The sequence below is a fragment of the Mirounga angustirostris genome, unplaced genomic scaffold (assembly GCF_029215605.1).
Source record: "Mirounga angustirostris isolate CCGP_5_RB_7025 unplaced genomic scaffold, mMirAng1.0.hap1 SCAF_3, whole genome shotgun sequence".
Taxonomy (NCBI): Eukaryota; Metazoa; Chordata; class Mammalia; order Carnivora; family Phocidae; genus Mirounga; species Mirounga angustirostris.
Genome location: NW_026991711.1, coordinates 115041336 through 115057710, shown reverse-complemented (window position 1 = coordinate 115057710; position 16375 = coordinate 115041336). Strand labels below are relative to the sequence as shown.

General features: G+C 36.3%; 1 protein-coding gene and 1 pseudogene across 12 annotated transcripts in view; one reads left to right on the top strand and one right to left on the bottom strand.

The window, feature by feature from the left end:
• MBD5 (methyl-CpG binding domain protein 5) overlaps nt 1–16375 on the bottom strand; it is a 440770-nt gene that overhangs the window by 129447 nt on the left and 294948 nt on the right. For all 12 annotated transcript variants that reach the window (XM_064586492.1, XM_064586493.1, XM_064586491.1 and 9 more), the window contains one exon: nt 9710–9831. The gene's annotated coding sequence lies outside the window, so the exon portion shown is untranslated. The remainder of the gene's footprint in view (nt 1–9709; nt 9832–16375) is intronic.
• LOC123839132 (prefoldin subunit 5-like) overlaps nt 3114–16375 on the top strand; it is a 101402-nt pseudogene continuing 88140 nt past the window's right edge.

Sequence of the window (16375 nt, the reverse complement as noted above, 5' to 3'; positions counted from 1 at the left end):
ATTAAATATTAACCCATTTATTTATATCTAAGAATGGACTATTTATATTAGTATTTTAATAAATAGTTTTATTACCTATATCTTTTGCTAAGTGTAATAAGAATCACTTATAATTAAATCAGGAAAACCTAGTCAGTTAGTTGATGCTGCTGTAATTTAAACTTCAGCTAGAGTGGATCTTTTTAAAATGACATTTGATCTGGTCATTTTTCTGATTAGAAATTTGCAAGGACTTCTAAAGATGGCAGGTAGACCATACATGTTTTTACTTCTTTTAAGACCTATGAAAATGGTAGTACAGGAATAAAAAATAACACCATAATGGATGGGCCATTAACAGATGAGAAATTCCAAAAAATTAATGTGAGCTAGAAAACAGAAAAACTGCAGCCTTGGACACAGGAAACCACAGCCTGTAGACATGGAGTGGCAAAAGCTAAGATAGGACCCATGGATCTGTAGAATCACAGGCAGATTCAGAGGGTGAATTTCACAGAGGCCTGGTGAGAGGACAGTGAGAGAAGGAGGGAGAGGTGGGGCTGAAAATGGAGATTAACTGAATGTTTGTATAAGGAACAGTTGGCATTCATATCCACTGAAGGAAGGCATTCCTTTTTTTTTTTTTTTTAAGATTTTTATTTATTTATTTGACAGAGAGAGAGGGTGCACACAAGCTGGGGGAGTGGCAGGCAGAGGGAGAGGGAGAAGCCGGTTCCCCACTGAATGGAGAGCCTGATGTGGGGGCTCGATCCCAGGACCCTGGGATCATGACCTGATCTGAAGGCAGACCCTTAACCCACTGAGCCACCCAGGTACTCCTGAAGGAAGACATTCCTAAAGCAACAATCAAAGGGTTCTTCTTGGAGGAAATCAATCCTAGAGCAAAGAATAGCTTTAGGGTCTGGCATTTAGGGGATGCCCCACTGCAAAGGCTAGTTCCCTGGCCTAATCACCCTAAACACCTGAAATCAGGAAAAGCTGTCTTTGTGTATAAAACACCTACTCAGCTGTTTATTGTCTGTTAAATATGAATCTCTAACCAATAATTGCCAGGTATTTAAAATAAGCTTCCTGTGTAAAGAGAAATAAAAATAAGCAAACATTAAAAGAAGCTGAACTGGAGGAAATGGGTAATTTAGTGAAAAAAGGGAACTTTTTTTTTAAGATTTTATTTATTTATTTGACAGAGAGAGACACAGCAAGAGAGGGAACACAAGCAGGGGGAGTAGAAGAGGGAAAAGCAGGCTTCCTGCAGAGCGGGGAGCCCGATGTGGGGCTCGATCCCAGGACCCTGGGATCATGCCCTGAGCGGAAGGCAGACGCTTAATGACTGAGCCACTCAGGTGCCCCCAAAAAAGGGAACTTTAAAAGGACTGATAGCTAGTATCCTCAGGGACAGTAAGCAGACATCATATCTGCAGAATAGTAATAATAACAATAACTATAATAGTAGTGATAATAGCAAATATGTATAATGCTTACTCTATTCCAGATTTTGTTCTCAGTGTTTTAGGTTTAGCAACTCATTTAATCCTCAGAACTCTGAGATAGGCATTCTATCATTATCTCCATTTCAGGTTAGGACAGAGACGCAGAACTTAAAATTGCTCAAGATCACAGAGGTAAGTGTGGGAGACTGGAATTCAGACTCAGTCTGGCTCCAGAATTTGTGTACTTAATTACCACCCTTTTCAACTTAAAATAAACAACACCCCAAGAGAATATGAAAGGCTCTTGGAAAATAAAAACAAAATTTTGTATTTCAACCCTCCTACGGATCTTTTTTAGGAAAAGAGAGCACTGCATGGAAGTAGATTTAAAAAGAAAGTATCATAGAAAAGATGAGACATTAGATGTTCAGCCATGTGGTCCTTTATAGAATAACAGTATCATATGTTCTCACTGATATGAGGAGTTCTTAATCTCAGGAAACAAACTGAGGGTTGCTGGAGTGGTGGGGGGTGGGAGGGATGGGGTGGCTGGGTGATAGACATTGGGGAGGGTATGTGCTATGGTGAGCGCTGTGAATTGTGTAAGACTGTTGAATTATAGACCTGTACCTCTGAAACAAATAATACATTATATGTTTAAAAAAGAAGAAGAAGATAGCAGGAAAGGAAAAATAAATGGGGGGAAATCGGAGGGGGAGACGAACCATGAGACTATGGACTCTGAGAAACAAACTGAGGGCTCTAGAAGGGAGGTGAGTGGGGGGATGGGTTAGCCCGGTGATGGGTATTAAAGAGGGCACGTATGAATGGAGCACTGGGTATTATATGCAAACAATGAATCATGGAACACTACATCAAAAACTAATGATGTAATGTATGGTGATTAACATAACATAATAAAATTTAAAAAAAGAAGAAGTTACAGAGGGAAAGAAGAAGAAAAAATAAAGAAGAAGAGGGTAGAAACTACTAAAGAAATAATACAAGATAATTTTCAAGGAATGAAACTCCTCAGATGAAAATGCTCACTGAATTCAACAGAAAAATATGAACAGAAAAAAGTTTACCCCAAGACACATCATCAAGAATTGAAAAGCACCAAGAAAAACAAAGACGGTGCCCAAAAGTTGCCAAGCAAAAAACAATGAGTTGCAGGCTCAGGCTGGTGTTGATGAATTTTAGAAGACTGTGGACCATCATTTTCCAAGTTCAGAGAGAAATTATCTGTGCTCTAGCATTTCAGAGAAACTAGAATTCAGATGGGAGCAGTTAAGTAGGCAGCAAGAGTTTCTCTTCAGCATATTCTTTAAAGGTGGTGCCTTTCTTACAAGTTTTAACACAATGATTGCTAAGACAAGGAATTAGTAGAAGTGGAACAAAATGTCAGTTTTTAGACAGTGTCTCGTGTGTAGAAGGCAGTCAAAACATGGCACCTCCCAATGTATTTTCTCCCTTTCCAATACTGATGCACACACACCCACCTCTCCCCTTTCCCCTCAGTGGGGCCCTCCCCCAGACCTGCACCTGGTGATGTTAGAACCTGGGTATATCTCTAGTGAGGACAAAATAAAAAACATTTTAAACATGTGAAAATTAAAAAAATTAGTCATTCAAATATTTTTTCATAGAAAATTGCTGAGGAACATGCTTTATTAAAAGAGGATGTACACTGAAAAAGAGAAAAATGTAGTTGTCTGTTGTAGTACCAATAAAAAGAGCAGGAAAAGCAAGCCCAAGAATGACAGCTGTGTGGCCAGAGGATGTAAGTCTCCAGAAGAGCAGTTCCCAGGGAAAAGGACAAAAAGAGAGAGAGATCACCAGAGTGTTTTATATAATGGAGATATGGAAAGAATTGGGAATATGATTAAAAAAATAATGAAAAAAAAACCAAAAAAGGAAATTAGAGATTTTAAGAAAACTGAAAAATTGCCTAAGTATGGACATAAACCAAAGAAGACCACTTGGGACTACAACCAGTCATTAACTGAAATGATTCTGTACCAGGTACTGTTTTAGCTGTCGAAAATATAGCGAGGGGGGAAAACAACAAACAGAAAAATCAAACAAATTAAAGTAGATGATAATCCTTGTCTTCTTGAAGCTATAGTCAAGAATGGGGAGAGAGACAGTAATTTCAAAAACTAAGTGAAATAAAAGATATAATTTGTATTAACAATAAGTGCTATGGAGAGAAACACAACAAGGAAAGTACAGTAAGAATCCCAGGTAGGGGAGTTGTTATTTCCAATAAGAGGGCCAGGAACGGCCCTATTGAGAAGCTGCCACTTGGGTTGAGTATTTATGGGAGGGAGGGATCAGGCAATGTAGTCATCTGGGTGAATGGAGTTTCCAGGTGGAGGAAGCAGCAAATGCAAAGGGCCTTTTCACACAATAACATACTTAATTATGATTATAAAATAGATGTGAATGGCATCAATTTTAGAGATACAAAAACGAAAGAAGTGAGGACAGAACCACGGAGAAGGTGGGTTCACTAATATCCTCATCTGACAAGAGGGGACAATCCCAAAGCAGCATCCGTTGTTAAAGGTCTTAGTTTATTATCCACAGTTACAACAGAGGAACCAAACATAAAAATGAAACTAACTGAAGAACGATAGAGAAAAGGTAGAGGTAGAGTGAGTGAGTGTATAATGTCTCTTTTACTTATGTGTATGTTAACATATGATGCCTAAAAGTGATAAATAAAAAATCTGAGGTGAAAGCAAATTACTTTTACCTGAATAAATGAAGATATCAGAAGGAAAAGTAGAAAGAGAAGTGAGGCTTAAGTGGGAGAAGTTGGATCACAGAACTGATTTTAACCATGTGCTCAATTTGATTTACACACACACACACACACACACACACCGTTTGGAGGTCTTCTATTACTCTTAGGATAAATATCAAAATCCTAAACAAGGCCTACAGGGTCCTTGCTGTCTCATCAGCCTCACCTCATGCTCCCTCCCCGGCATGCTCTGCTCTAGTCACAGCTCCATTCAGTTTCCTGAGCAAGCAAGGACCTCTAAGCTTCTGTCTATGCTATTCTTTCCATCTGAAATGTTTCTGGCCCAATATTCTGCACTTCTGGATTGACTTATGCATTAGGACCAGTAGTCACAAGTGTCTAGGGCCCACAATACTCTTAGGGGTCCATGAAAATGTTTTCTTTTAAAATAAAAAAAACAACCCTTTTAGGTCAAAGAAAATATTTAAATATACCATATTAACATATTTATCTCTATACCAGTATAATTGCAAAATACAATTTTTAATATTTTTTATGGAGGAAGGGGCCCACAAAAGCAAAAGTGTCTACTTAAGTTGTTGAAACATCATCCACAACTCTTTTAAACATGTTTACATAATAGATAATAAAAGGGAGGGAATTAACAAAACAAAATATTTACCTAATTTACCCAGGATATGGAATACTACTATACCATAGTATTAATACCAAGGTCATAGTGTGGCCCCTGAATCTCCCATTCCCCAATTCGACTGACCTTGTGACTCCTACTCATCTCTCAGATCTCAGCTAAGTTGACCCTTCTTCAGGTGAGTAAGGGACAGGTGTGGCTAGGCAGGAAGAGACAGGTAAGGGGGCTACGTGATCAGGCTCACAGAAATCCCAGAAATGCTGAGGCATAAGAAACCAGAGATAAGGGAACAAACCAGACCCCCTGCCCTGGGCATAAGAGATGGGGTCTTTCTATAGCAGTCACATTGTGACCACAAAGAATGACCAGACCCCACAGAAGAAGTAAGCCATTAAAGGTGTTATCACCAGTCCTTACTCAAACTAAGACATCACAAGAATGATGAGGCCACAAGCTCCCTGGTCAGTTCTAAATAAAAGACTGTCATTGGAGGTCCACATTGGCAACCCCATCGGGACCCCTCTCATTCCTGAGAGCTTTTTCTCTGTATTCTTGCTTAATAAACTTCTATCACTTTATTAACTCTCCTTTGTCCTCAAGATTCATTCTTCCACTCCATGAGACAAGAACCTCACTCTCCCGCTTCACAGGGACTCTACCTGATTCTAACAGACAATATGAGGTCCCTATATATGTTCTCCCATCACCTTGTAATACAGAAATGATATAAATAATTGCAAAATTTTGCCTTTAATGAAATCAGGAACTGTGTCTACCTCATTTACCATTATATCCCCAGCATAAAACCTTGTATTCAGTGACGTGAGACACTGAAGGACTCAGAATTTTCTACTGTGGCTCTCTCAAGTCCTTGTTCAGGTTTCCAATCCTAGATTTACTACTATTTAATCTCTTATTGACTGTTTCTTCATTTTAAAAATGGGAATAATAATGGGAGTTATGAGTTAGAATGAGTTAGAACAGTGCCTGACACATAGTAAAGCCTATGAAAGCCCAGCTATTAAAAAACAACAAAACAACAAAACCTAGTTATTCTTCATGTTATTAGATTATTAGTACTACACTACTATTTTTTATTACTATTATCATCATCATTATTATTCCATATGCTGGGTGAATTAGGTAAATATTTTAATTTCCTCCCTTTTACTACCTATTATGTAAATATGATTAAAAGAGTTGTGGATGGCATCTTAACAACTTAAGTCCCAAGTTTTTAGGAAAAAGTTAGAGCAAATAGCTATAAAGACAGAAGAGAACTAAAGTTTTAGTTACTAAAAATACATAATTATCCATGAATTCAAGACATCAGGGCTTTCAAAATATTCATACCCACCAATTCATAATTTTACATTATAAGATCAGGCTAGAAGAACATTTTTAGCAAAGAATAGTATATCTCAATTCTCTCAAACATAAATTTCCATGAAAATCTAATAAAAATGAGAGGTAGAATTTATTATCTTAAAAAAAAAACTTACCTATTTCCCTTAAATAGATGCTCTACAGAGTTGAACACAATTTTCAATAGTGATATTACTTTCTTGGAGTTATAATTTTTTATACATAATTCCTTCTGCAGGTAAATAAAAATACATACCCCAAAGCAGTAAAAATAAAATAAAGCAACAGTAACTGAAAAGCCTACCAAGGGTTTTCATTTTGGCAAACATTTATCGTACCATCTAAGCTTCAGACTCTTGAGATGACCCTTGGGATAAAATGACAGACTTAGGTTTGATTCCCACTGGTATTTCAAACAATACTGCACAACCTGAGGACCATTTTTTGAGGATAAATGACTGGCTAGGAGCACTACAGTCCTGAGGCTTTGCCTGGGGCCTATAATCTTACCTAATCATTATTCACAATCCCCCAGAAAAGCCTCCAGCTAAAATTGTGATTGCTATTTAGGACTAAACTTGCAAATTCAGTTTTGAAAATCCTTTCTTCTTTTATGATTTCATTTTTTTGTTTAATTCATGTGCACCTTTAGATATCAACTATAGCAAACATTAAAACCTAGAGCGATAGTCCGTTTTGAATGTTGCTTTCTTTACCAATTTACAAAAAAAAAAAGGTATTTTAATAGCAAAAATGCGGAAGGACTACATTGCATAATACATGCAACTAAAAATGTAAAGTCCTTACTTAAAGGGGGTATGAAAAGCAGTGGTAATGGAGAAGAGTTCTGTAAATTTAGAATTTTGTAATACAGTTCTCATAAGCCATTTTTTATTTAAAAAAACCAACATGGTTTTTATAAATGCAAAAATGAATTGAGGGATACAACAGTCTCTGAGAATCAGGGAATAAGCTAGAGTCAAATCATACCACAAATTTCTTTAGTTAGATCTTTCACTTTTTTTTTTGCTTAGGTTGTAAAAAAATATTTCTTGCTATCTGTCCTGCCAAAATGTTCCACTCTTGCTTTATTTCTAGAATTGACCATTGCAACCCTCTCTCTGTTCTTCCAGTAATTCTGTCTGCTTTAGTTGATAGCTACGTATAATTTCTTACTGATTATAACACTTAAGAGTCTCCTCTCCAAAGAACAGCAATTAAGAGTGAGGGCTATCTGTCTCAGACTGCTTGGACTAGAGTCAGATTCCTTATCTCTATAAAGGGGAAATAATTGTTACCTCAAAGTATACTGTGAGGATAAGTGAGACAAATGACTTAGGGTACTTAGTAGATTGTCTGGTACATAGTAAGTACTCAATAAATGTTATTGTTAATAATGAAACTTTTTAGAACCTTTTCTTTACTTCATAGAGGTCTTCTGAGAAAACTAAAAAAAACAAAACATTTGTGTGACTTTGGACAAAGTTGAGTTAAACTCTCTGTCCTTTTGTTTTCTTATTCATAAAATGAAATAATCTGACAATATTAATCCAAAGGTCTTTCTTAACTGTAAAAACTTACATAATTTTACTTAGCTATAGCTAAGGTTCCGACTTATTTTCCTTCTCTGTTTTTAATGTGTATTGACAATTCTGTTTCTTGTTGAGACTAACTTGCTTTTTGTATTCTTCTTCTTTGAATAAGAACAACATGTGATGATATTCTGTACTCCTACTGGCCTTAGTCGTCATGGGGTATTTTCCTAATTGCTTATGATGATTACTACATTCATTATCAAACCTCACAGAAGACCCGAGGAAGGTATTGCTTCCTTTTGAACTGATACCTTAAAAGTGAATCAGACATTAATTATATATAATATGTAAAAATTTGTGTTCTATCTAATCCAAGGATTTAAAAAAAACTTGTTATGTTTCTGGAGAGGCATAGGTAAAGTTTTACTTAAAACTGCTAATCCTATATGGCAAAAATGAAGCAGATAAAATAAAAGCAAAACATCATATTAAAACATTAAAAACTGAAAAAATAAGTAAACATAATTGTATCACATGTGATTTGTAGTGTTAAAATTCTTAATATGATTCTTGATTCTTATCAATAAAGAAAAAAACATCAAAGACACCCAAGAAAAGCTTGGAATGGGGCATAAGTGAGATAGGCATACAAGAAATATAAAGGACAAATAAAAATATACAAAGATATACATCTCAATAATCAAATAAATGAAAATTAGAATGCCATATATTTTTCTCCTTTCAGATTTATTTAACAACAAAGATAGTTAATACCAATGAAAAAACTATAAAGAAAGTGCCACTCTGATACACTGTTGGTGGAAATGCAAATTGGGAGAGCCTTTCCATATATTTCCCCTTTGATCTACCAATTCCATTTTTAAGAATATACCATAAGCTAGCATTTTCCAAAGTGTTCAGTGGGATGTTGACATGTTCTGATGTTATTTTTTTTGTGTATGTAGAAGTCTAAATTTAATTTTAAATGTAAATGTATACAATGGCATTTAAAAACTTTTCTTTTCCTTTTTTAATAAACTTTATTTTTCAGAGAAGTTTTAGCCGCCCAGCAAAATGGAGTAGAAAGTACAGCAATTTCCCATATTGCTTCCTGCTCCCATACATGTACAACTTCTCCAACTACCAACATCCTGCAGATAGATGCTATTTTAAGAAAGGATTCTACAGTCAAATACATTTGATTACTAAGGCCGTCGTATATGACTATACATTGGTATTCTCCAAGATGGAGATTAATAGATGGTGGTTCTTTATGTTATAGGCCATGGAACCCTTTTATCAGAGAGCATGCTTAGGGACTAAGGCTGTGCAACACTTACTTTTGGAAACTGTCCTAAAAAAATCACTAGACACAAGTACAAAGATGTATATAAGAGAATGTTCATTGAAATCATGCTTAACACAGGGAAAAAAAACTGAAAAGGTCCCATATACTAAATAATTGGAAAGTGGTTACATAATTTATGTTATATCCTTAAACTGGAATATTATATAACCATTAATAATGGAAATGCAGATAATATTTACGGACATGAAAAATACTGCAATAAACTGCTAAGGAAAAGAAGCAATCTAGCCAAAGAGCATTTATAATCTATTGTTCCTAATTCTAATCATAATAACTAGATAGATACATATATTATGCATTATACAGAAATATATCAATAAATTCAAAAAGACATACAACAAAATATAAAGAGTAGTTATCACAGGGTGGTAGGATTACTATACTTTTCTGTATTGTCTTATTTTTTTTTTAACAATGAACATCTATTAATTTTATAATAGAAATATTTTTTAAAGGCTATGTGTTTATAGGTCTTAACTGTCTGGGGACATCTGGCATTTTATTCTATAGGTTTCAGATGCTTTTCATATTTAATAAAAATTAAGTTCACAGTCAAGAAAACTATAACTATATAAAGAATTCATAGAGAGAAAACACAATTCCTACCTTCTGGAGAGAAACTGATAAAAACATAACAAGTGCTGTGAGAGCCAGCAGCGTAATGGAGGCAGTAAATCTCTAGATGCTCTATGCCTTTACGAGTCCCTATAAGGGAGTACCTCTTCTCTCTGTAACAGAAATAACATAAACACACACATTTATTTAAAGAAGCAGCTGAAGGAAAATCACCCTGAAGTATAGCTTGGAGCTATACAGGCTGCCTGTTTTCAAGGGACATCTCACATGTAAACAGTTGCAAATATTACCACCTACTTCTGTATGACCTTGGAGAAGTTACTTATTTTCTCCATGCCTCAGTTCCCTCATCTGTAAATGGGTATAATTATATTACCAACTATAAAGACTAATATTCATAAAGTGCTCAAAACAGTGCTGGATACAGTTGCTATATATGTGGTTTTTAAAAATAAAAAGTGGGATTGATTATATTAATAGACATCCTTTACAGAGCACCTTACTATCAGTGATATTTTACTTCTGTTACCATCTCAAGGAATTCTCACCTTGATCCTGTGAGGTATTATTATCAGCTGTGCATACCAGAAACAATTTTATCAGCTCCCTGAACTGATACAAACTCACAAAAAACTGATCAATTTAAAAGGGAATATATTTTTTGTGTTTCCAAAATGATATCCATTGGATAAAAAATACTATGTACTAATATCTGGTCTATTTAAGTACTGAACCACTTAGACATTACCTGATTAGTATAAAATTAAAGCAAGGAGAATTGAAAACTTGTATCAGACCTTAAGCCATAGTAGTGTGATATGTTTTTCTACTGTTACAAATTTCCTCTTACTCTTGATATGATACCTTGAGAAGGCACAGCATCACCAATGAAGTATTCTTGCCAAGAATATTTAATCTGAATCTAATAATAAAAAAAATTTCAGGAAAATCTAAAGTAAGGGCCATCTTGCAAACATGGGCTCGGACTTAAAAAATATCAATGACATGACACAAAGAGGCTGGTAATTTTTTCTAGATTAAATGATATTAAATGGATATGATAATGGAATACAATGAATAATGCTTAATTGGATCTGGGCTTAGAGAAAAAAAGACAGCCATAGTTACTGGACATTTGGGAAATCTAACATGCAGACTCCAGAAATCTCTATAAGTGAATAAATTTAAAATTAACTTAAGTGGTTTGTACCTACAGATAAAGTTATTAATTCATGCATTTATATTCATCACAATTTATTAAATACCTATTCATTGTGATAGGCCTGAAGATAACAAAAGTTCCTGGGAGTACTAAACACTAAAATATAGACATGGCTTAGCCAAAGATGTCAGGTGAAGGGTACTGAGGACCTTTTTATCTAAGTCTGGCAAGTTAGCAAAATAGCCAAACTGTATTTGTTATATTTGAGACTCAGGCCCTCTTCCTACTGAAGTATTTTTCCTTCTAAAGGAAGGGAAAAATTAAGAATGTTGGAGCAGGTTGCTAGTACTTCATGCAGCCTTCAGTAAAGTCCTAACAAGAAAGGGCGGCACATCTGGAAGCAGAGAAGGGAAAAAAAAAAGACAGCTTTGCCAAGAGACCTACTTTCTGTCTGTGGCTGAGAATCAGATAATCTGAAGCCTGGCAGGTTGATAAAGCCAAATTATAGGTGTTTTATAATTATCTTTTACTTATTTTTTAATAGGCTATTTTCATGATGCAGAATTTGAAAGATACGAAGGGGCAGTGAAAATTTCTCTTCCAGTCTTGTCTGTCCCCCAGACAAGACTGTTTTCCCTCCTCAGAGGTAACCTCTGCTAACAGATTTCATGTATTCTTCCAGAAATGTTTAATGCATTGCCATATCTACACTTGTGTTTACAGAAATGGAGCAGGTTATACACACTGTTCTACACCTTGCTTTCTTCATAGTATGTTTCATCAATGGGTCATTCCAGTACCATTGCCTTATTTTATATTATTATTATAAAGCTATATCATAAAAACTATAGACAAGAATACAGGAGGACATACAGATATTTTCTCAATGCAAAGGAAATAAAGTAATGGCCACCAAGAAGAAAAGAACACTGAGGTGTCTGAGTGTACAGTATTAAAGACAATCCTAAGGAGGATTTGTCTGAAGACATCTTTGGATTCTAAGCATGCTAGTGTATTGTGACAGAGCATCTCAAAAGCTGCTGAAGCCTCTGCCACGAGAGGGGTGCAAAAGTGGTTAAGACTGAGTGGGCAGACGTTAAGGGAGACCGGGGTTTGAAGAAACAGGGTGAAAAGTGCACGGTCCTTACAACTGAAGACCATGGCAAGAATCATGGCAGTAGATCCAGTATATGAAGTCCAGAGGCCAAGCAAGAGGAATTATGTGTTTGTGGATGCTGGCCAAAATGTCAAGGGTCAAGCAATAACTCAGTGGAGACAAGCAAGCAGAGAGAAGAGTATGGAAACCCACACTCATCCATTGATGCCAGGTATATAAGTCTCCCAGGAACTTGGAGAAGAGTACAAGGGATGGAGAGACTCCTTCTAAGCTAAGGGGAAGATCTTGGTTTAAAGCCTAAACTGACCCAATTTTACTTAAGAAGTAACCAAGCAACTACCCATTGGTAAGATTAATTTTTCCTTTATCTGTGGACATGGTGGTGGTGGGCGGTGCCAAGAAAAGGGGTTTGTGAGACAAGTCAATGTTTAGATACAGGCAAACTATATTTTACACATTTGAGATAAGGAACTGTAACATTTAAATCTACATAGCCAGCTTATGCAGCTGTTACAAAAATTAAATGAAATGGTTGTGTAAAAATGTACAAATAATAAAGGGGGTGATTTTCTGGTTATGATTTCTGATAGTAACTTTCCTGTAACTTCTTCCCAAGTTCTGGGAACCTTTAATGCAATCCCATAATGCCAGATTTTGTATACACATTCACTTCCAAAGAGTATTAGCTTTGAAGTAAATGAATCCTGGTTTCAAATTCTACCTTTGTGACCCACTAGCTGTATAAATATGAGGAAGTATCTTAACTTCTCTGAGTCTTGCATCTTTAGTTATAAAACAGTATGACAGCATAAAAGATATAGTCAATAACATTGTATGAGGAGTGCCCAGTAATGTACAGAACTGCCAAATCAATACATTGTATTGAAACTAATATAACATTGTATATTATACTTCAATAAAAAATATATCTCTTCTCAATATTCTCAATACAAACCCATCCAATAAATATGTATTTTCAAAAAAATGTGTGACAATCAAAAATTATTTCATACAGGTACGTGTTAAGTATAACACATTGTTTGGCTCATGGTTGGTGGACCTACTATTTTCTCTAAAGTTTAAACTGTGTTGCCCAGTTTTTGATTTGGAAAGTTTGATCATGTCGTACGTCCTTACTATACAAGATTGAGCTCTGTAAAATAAGGCTCCTCGTTATTGTTTTCAGGCTGATGGAATAATAAACATCCCCACTACCGTGAAGGAAGCAGGTCATAATAAAAGCATTTAAATATAAAATATAAACACAAACAGCAATCTTCTTAAATCTTACTCTGAGACTGAATATAGGGATTAGCTATAATTATTTCCCATTTCCTCTAAAGAGAAATTGTCTTTTTAAAAAAAGGTATTTATCTCAAATCTAACAAATGTTAAAAAGAAACTACTCAGTGGATAATAAAATCAACAATCAATACTGATTTCTGATTAAAGAGGTAGATTGGACATACACATTTAACTCCATTCCTTTTCATAACCATACTAAAATACAACATTAAAATTTTTGTTAAAAAGCATAAACCAAGGGGGGCGCCTGGTTGGCTCAGACGGTTGGGCGTCTGCCTTCGGCTCAGGTCATGATCCCAGGGTCCTGGGATCGAGCCCCGCATCGGGCTCCCTGCTCAGTGGAGAGCCTGCTTCTCCCTCTCCCTCTGCCTCTGCCTGCCACTGTGACTAACTGTGCTCTCTCTCTGTCAAACAAACAAACAAACAAACAAACAAACAAACAAAAGCATAAACCAAGGAAGAAAAGGAGAGTGAGTAATGAATGAGTGAATGATGGTAACCAAAATTTGGAAGCTAGAAGACAGAAGGATGATAGCTGACAGCAGATTCAAACAAGTTGAGTCCTAAGCCAGCAGTAGGTAAAGCCAGGAAGCAATTTTATTTGCACTAGTTCCAAAAACCTTGGGTATTGGTGGAATCTAAACTTCTGGAAGCAGGTTAAATAACAGCAAGCCTGGTTAGAAATTAATTTAAGAATTAATCTCTTGCGGGGCGCCTGGGTGGCTCAGTTGTTGGGCGTCTGCCTTCAGCTCAGGTCATGGTCCCAGGGTCCTGGGATCGAGCCCCGCGTCCAGCTCCCTGCTCAGCGGGAAGCCTGTTTCTCCCTCTCCCACTCCCCCTGCTTGTGTTCCCTCTCTCGCTGTCTCTCTCTCTGTCAAATAAATAAATAAAATCTTAAAAAAAAAAAAAGAATTAATCTCTTGCATTACCTCTCTACCATTCACAATTAGACAAGTACTCCTCCTTCTCTTGTCCTGGCAGAAGACTAAATGTTTATTCTTTGGAGTATGTAAAACAGAAGATTCCCAAACTGGGAAATTTTGAAGAATTCTGGAGGGCAGTTTCAGTAGTCTACTGAAAACAGAATTGAATGAAGTTTTACATGATAAATACTGAGACTCCCAAGTCCTCTACTACTGGGTTTGCAGAATGCTAGTAGCTCATCACAAAGCCTCTAGGCAGGAAAGTGGAAGATTCTCCTTTGGTGAATATAAGTGGAATAAAAAAAAAAAATGGGTGTTCAATGAAATGATACTGGGGGTTCCCGAACAAAACGGCATGTTCAGATCTAGGGAATTCACAGCCATTAAGCTCCAGTTATGTGTTATCCTGGCATCCCCCTTTCTTACTATCTGAAATATGAACTGACAGCCAATGACCGCTAGACATCTGGGGAAAGTCCCTAACAGGAAAGATGGAACCTAAAACAAACAAACAAACAAAAAAACCAAGCAAACAAACAGAAAACAGAACTGTTCAGGAAAAGAGAATTTCAAAAAAATTATCTTTTTTTAAAAAAAGATTTTATTTATTCATTTGAGAGAGAGAATGACAGCACAAGCAAGGGGAGAGGCAGAGGGAGAGGGAGAAGCAGACTCCCTGCTGAGCTGGGAGCCCGATGCAGGACTTGATCCCAGGACCTGGAGATCATGACCTGAGCTGAAGGCAGATGCTTAATGATCTGAGCCACCCAGGTGCCCCTCAAAAAACTTATCTTTAAAGAGAGAAAAGAAGAACTGAATCCATGAAACAAAAACAGACTGCTTAAGAAAAAAAGAAAAAAAAAATTCAGGAAACAAGAAAAGTGCTGCTGGGAAAAAAAATTATGATAGAAATGGAAGGTTGGAAGATCTCCCAGAAAGTGGAGAGATTGAGAGAAAGAACATAGGAGAGACCAATCTAGGAGATTCAACATCCAAATAAGAGAAAAAGAGAAAACAGAGAAAAAAAAATTACCTAAGAAATAACTCATGAAAGGGGCGCCTGGGTGGCTCAGTCGTTAAGCGTCTGCCTTCGGCTCAGGTCATGATCCCAGGCTCCTGGGATCGAGCCCCACATCGGGCTCCCTGCTCGGCAAGAAGCCTGCTTCTCCCTCTCCCACTCCCCCTGCTTGTGTTCCCTCTCTCGCTGTGTCTCTCTCTGTCAAGTAAATAAATAAAATCTTAAAAAAAAAAAAGAAATAACTCATGAAAATTTTCCTGAATTAAAGAACATGAATTTCTAGATTAAAAGGGCTCACTGGGTGCTTAGCCAAATTAATGAAAATAGATCCCCACAAAATTTCAGAACTCTGTGACAAATAGAAAAATATAAAAGCTTCCAGAAAGGAAAAATATATAAAACAGAAAGTAGAATATCTTTCAGCTTTTCAACACTGGAAACTAAAAGAAAATGGAGAAAGACCATAAAAACTTTGAAAGAAAATAAATTCCAAACCAGAGTTCTGTATTTAGCCACAATATCAATCAAATATCAGTAAAGCTGAAAGACATTTTCAGAGAGACAAGATTGAAGCTATTGGTAGATGTGCTCCATCTAAATGAGGGTAAATGAAGAAGGTAAAGACATTAAAAACAGGAGTTTCAACTCAAAACAGGAACAAAAGAAGCCCCAAGGTGATAATGAAAAGTAATCTGTGCTGTGTGGGACAGAGGTTACAGCTGAATCAGAAGCAAGTACATAGGACCAAGCAAATGAAAAACAAGACAATTATTAATTTTAGGGAAAACAGAGAATTAGAAATATGATGTGGTTCAGTCATAAATTAATTTTATATAGTTATAAAATGTGCTTAATTGAATGTTAAACATCAAAATCATGATACAACTATATTGAAAAGACAGTGTATTTGGATTTAACTCTATGGCTTCCATAGTAAGAAAATAATAGATTAGAGGCACCTGGGTGGCTCAGTTGGTTAAGCGTCTGCCTTCGGCTCAGGTCATGATCCCAGAGTCCCGGGATCAAGCCCCACATCGGGCTCCCTGCTTGGTGGGGAGTCTGCTTCTCCCTCTGCCCTTCACCCCACTTGTGCTCTCTCTCTCACTCTCATTCTCTCTCAAATAAATAAAAATCTTTAAAAAAAAAGAAATTAATAGATTATATGCAAAGC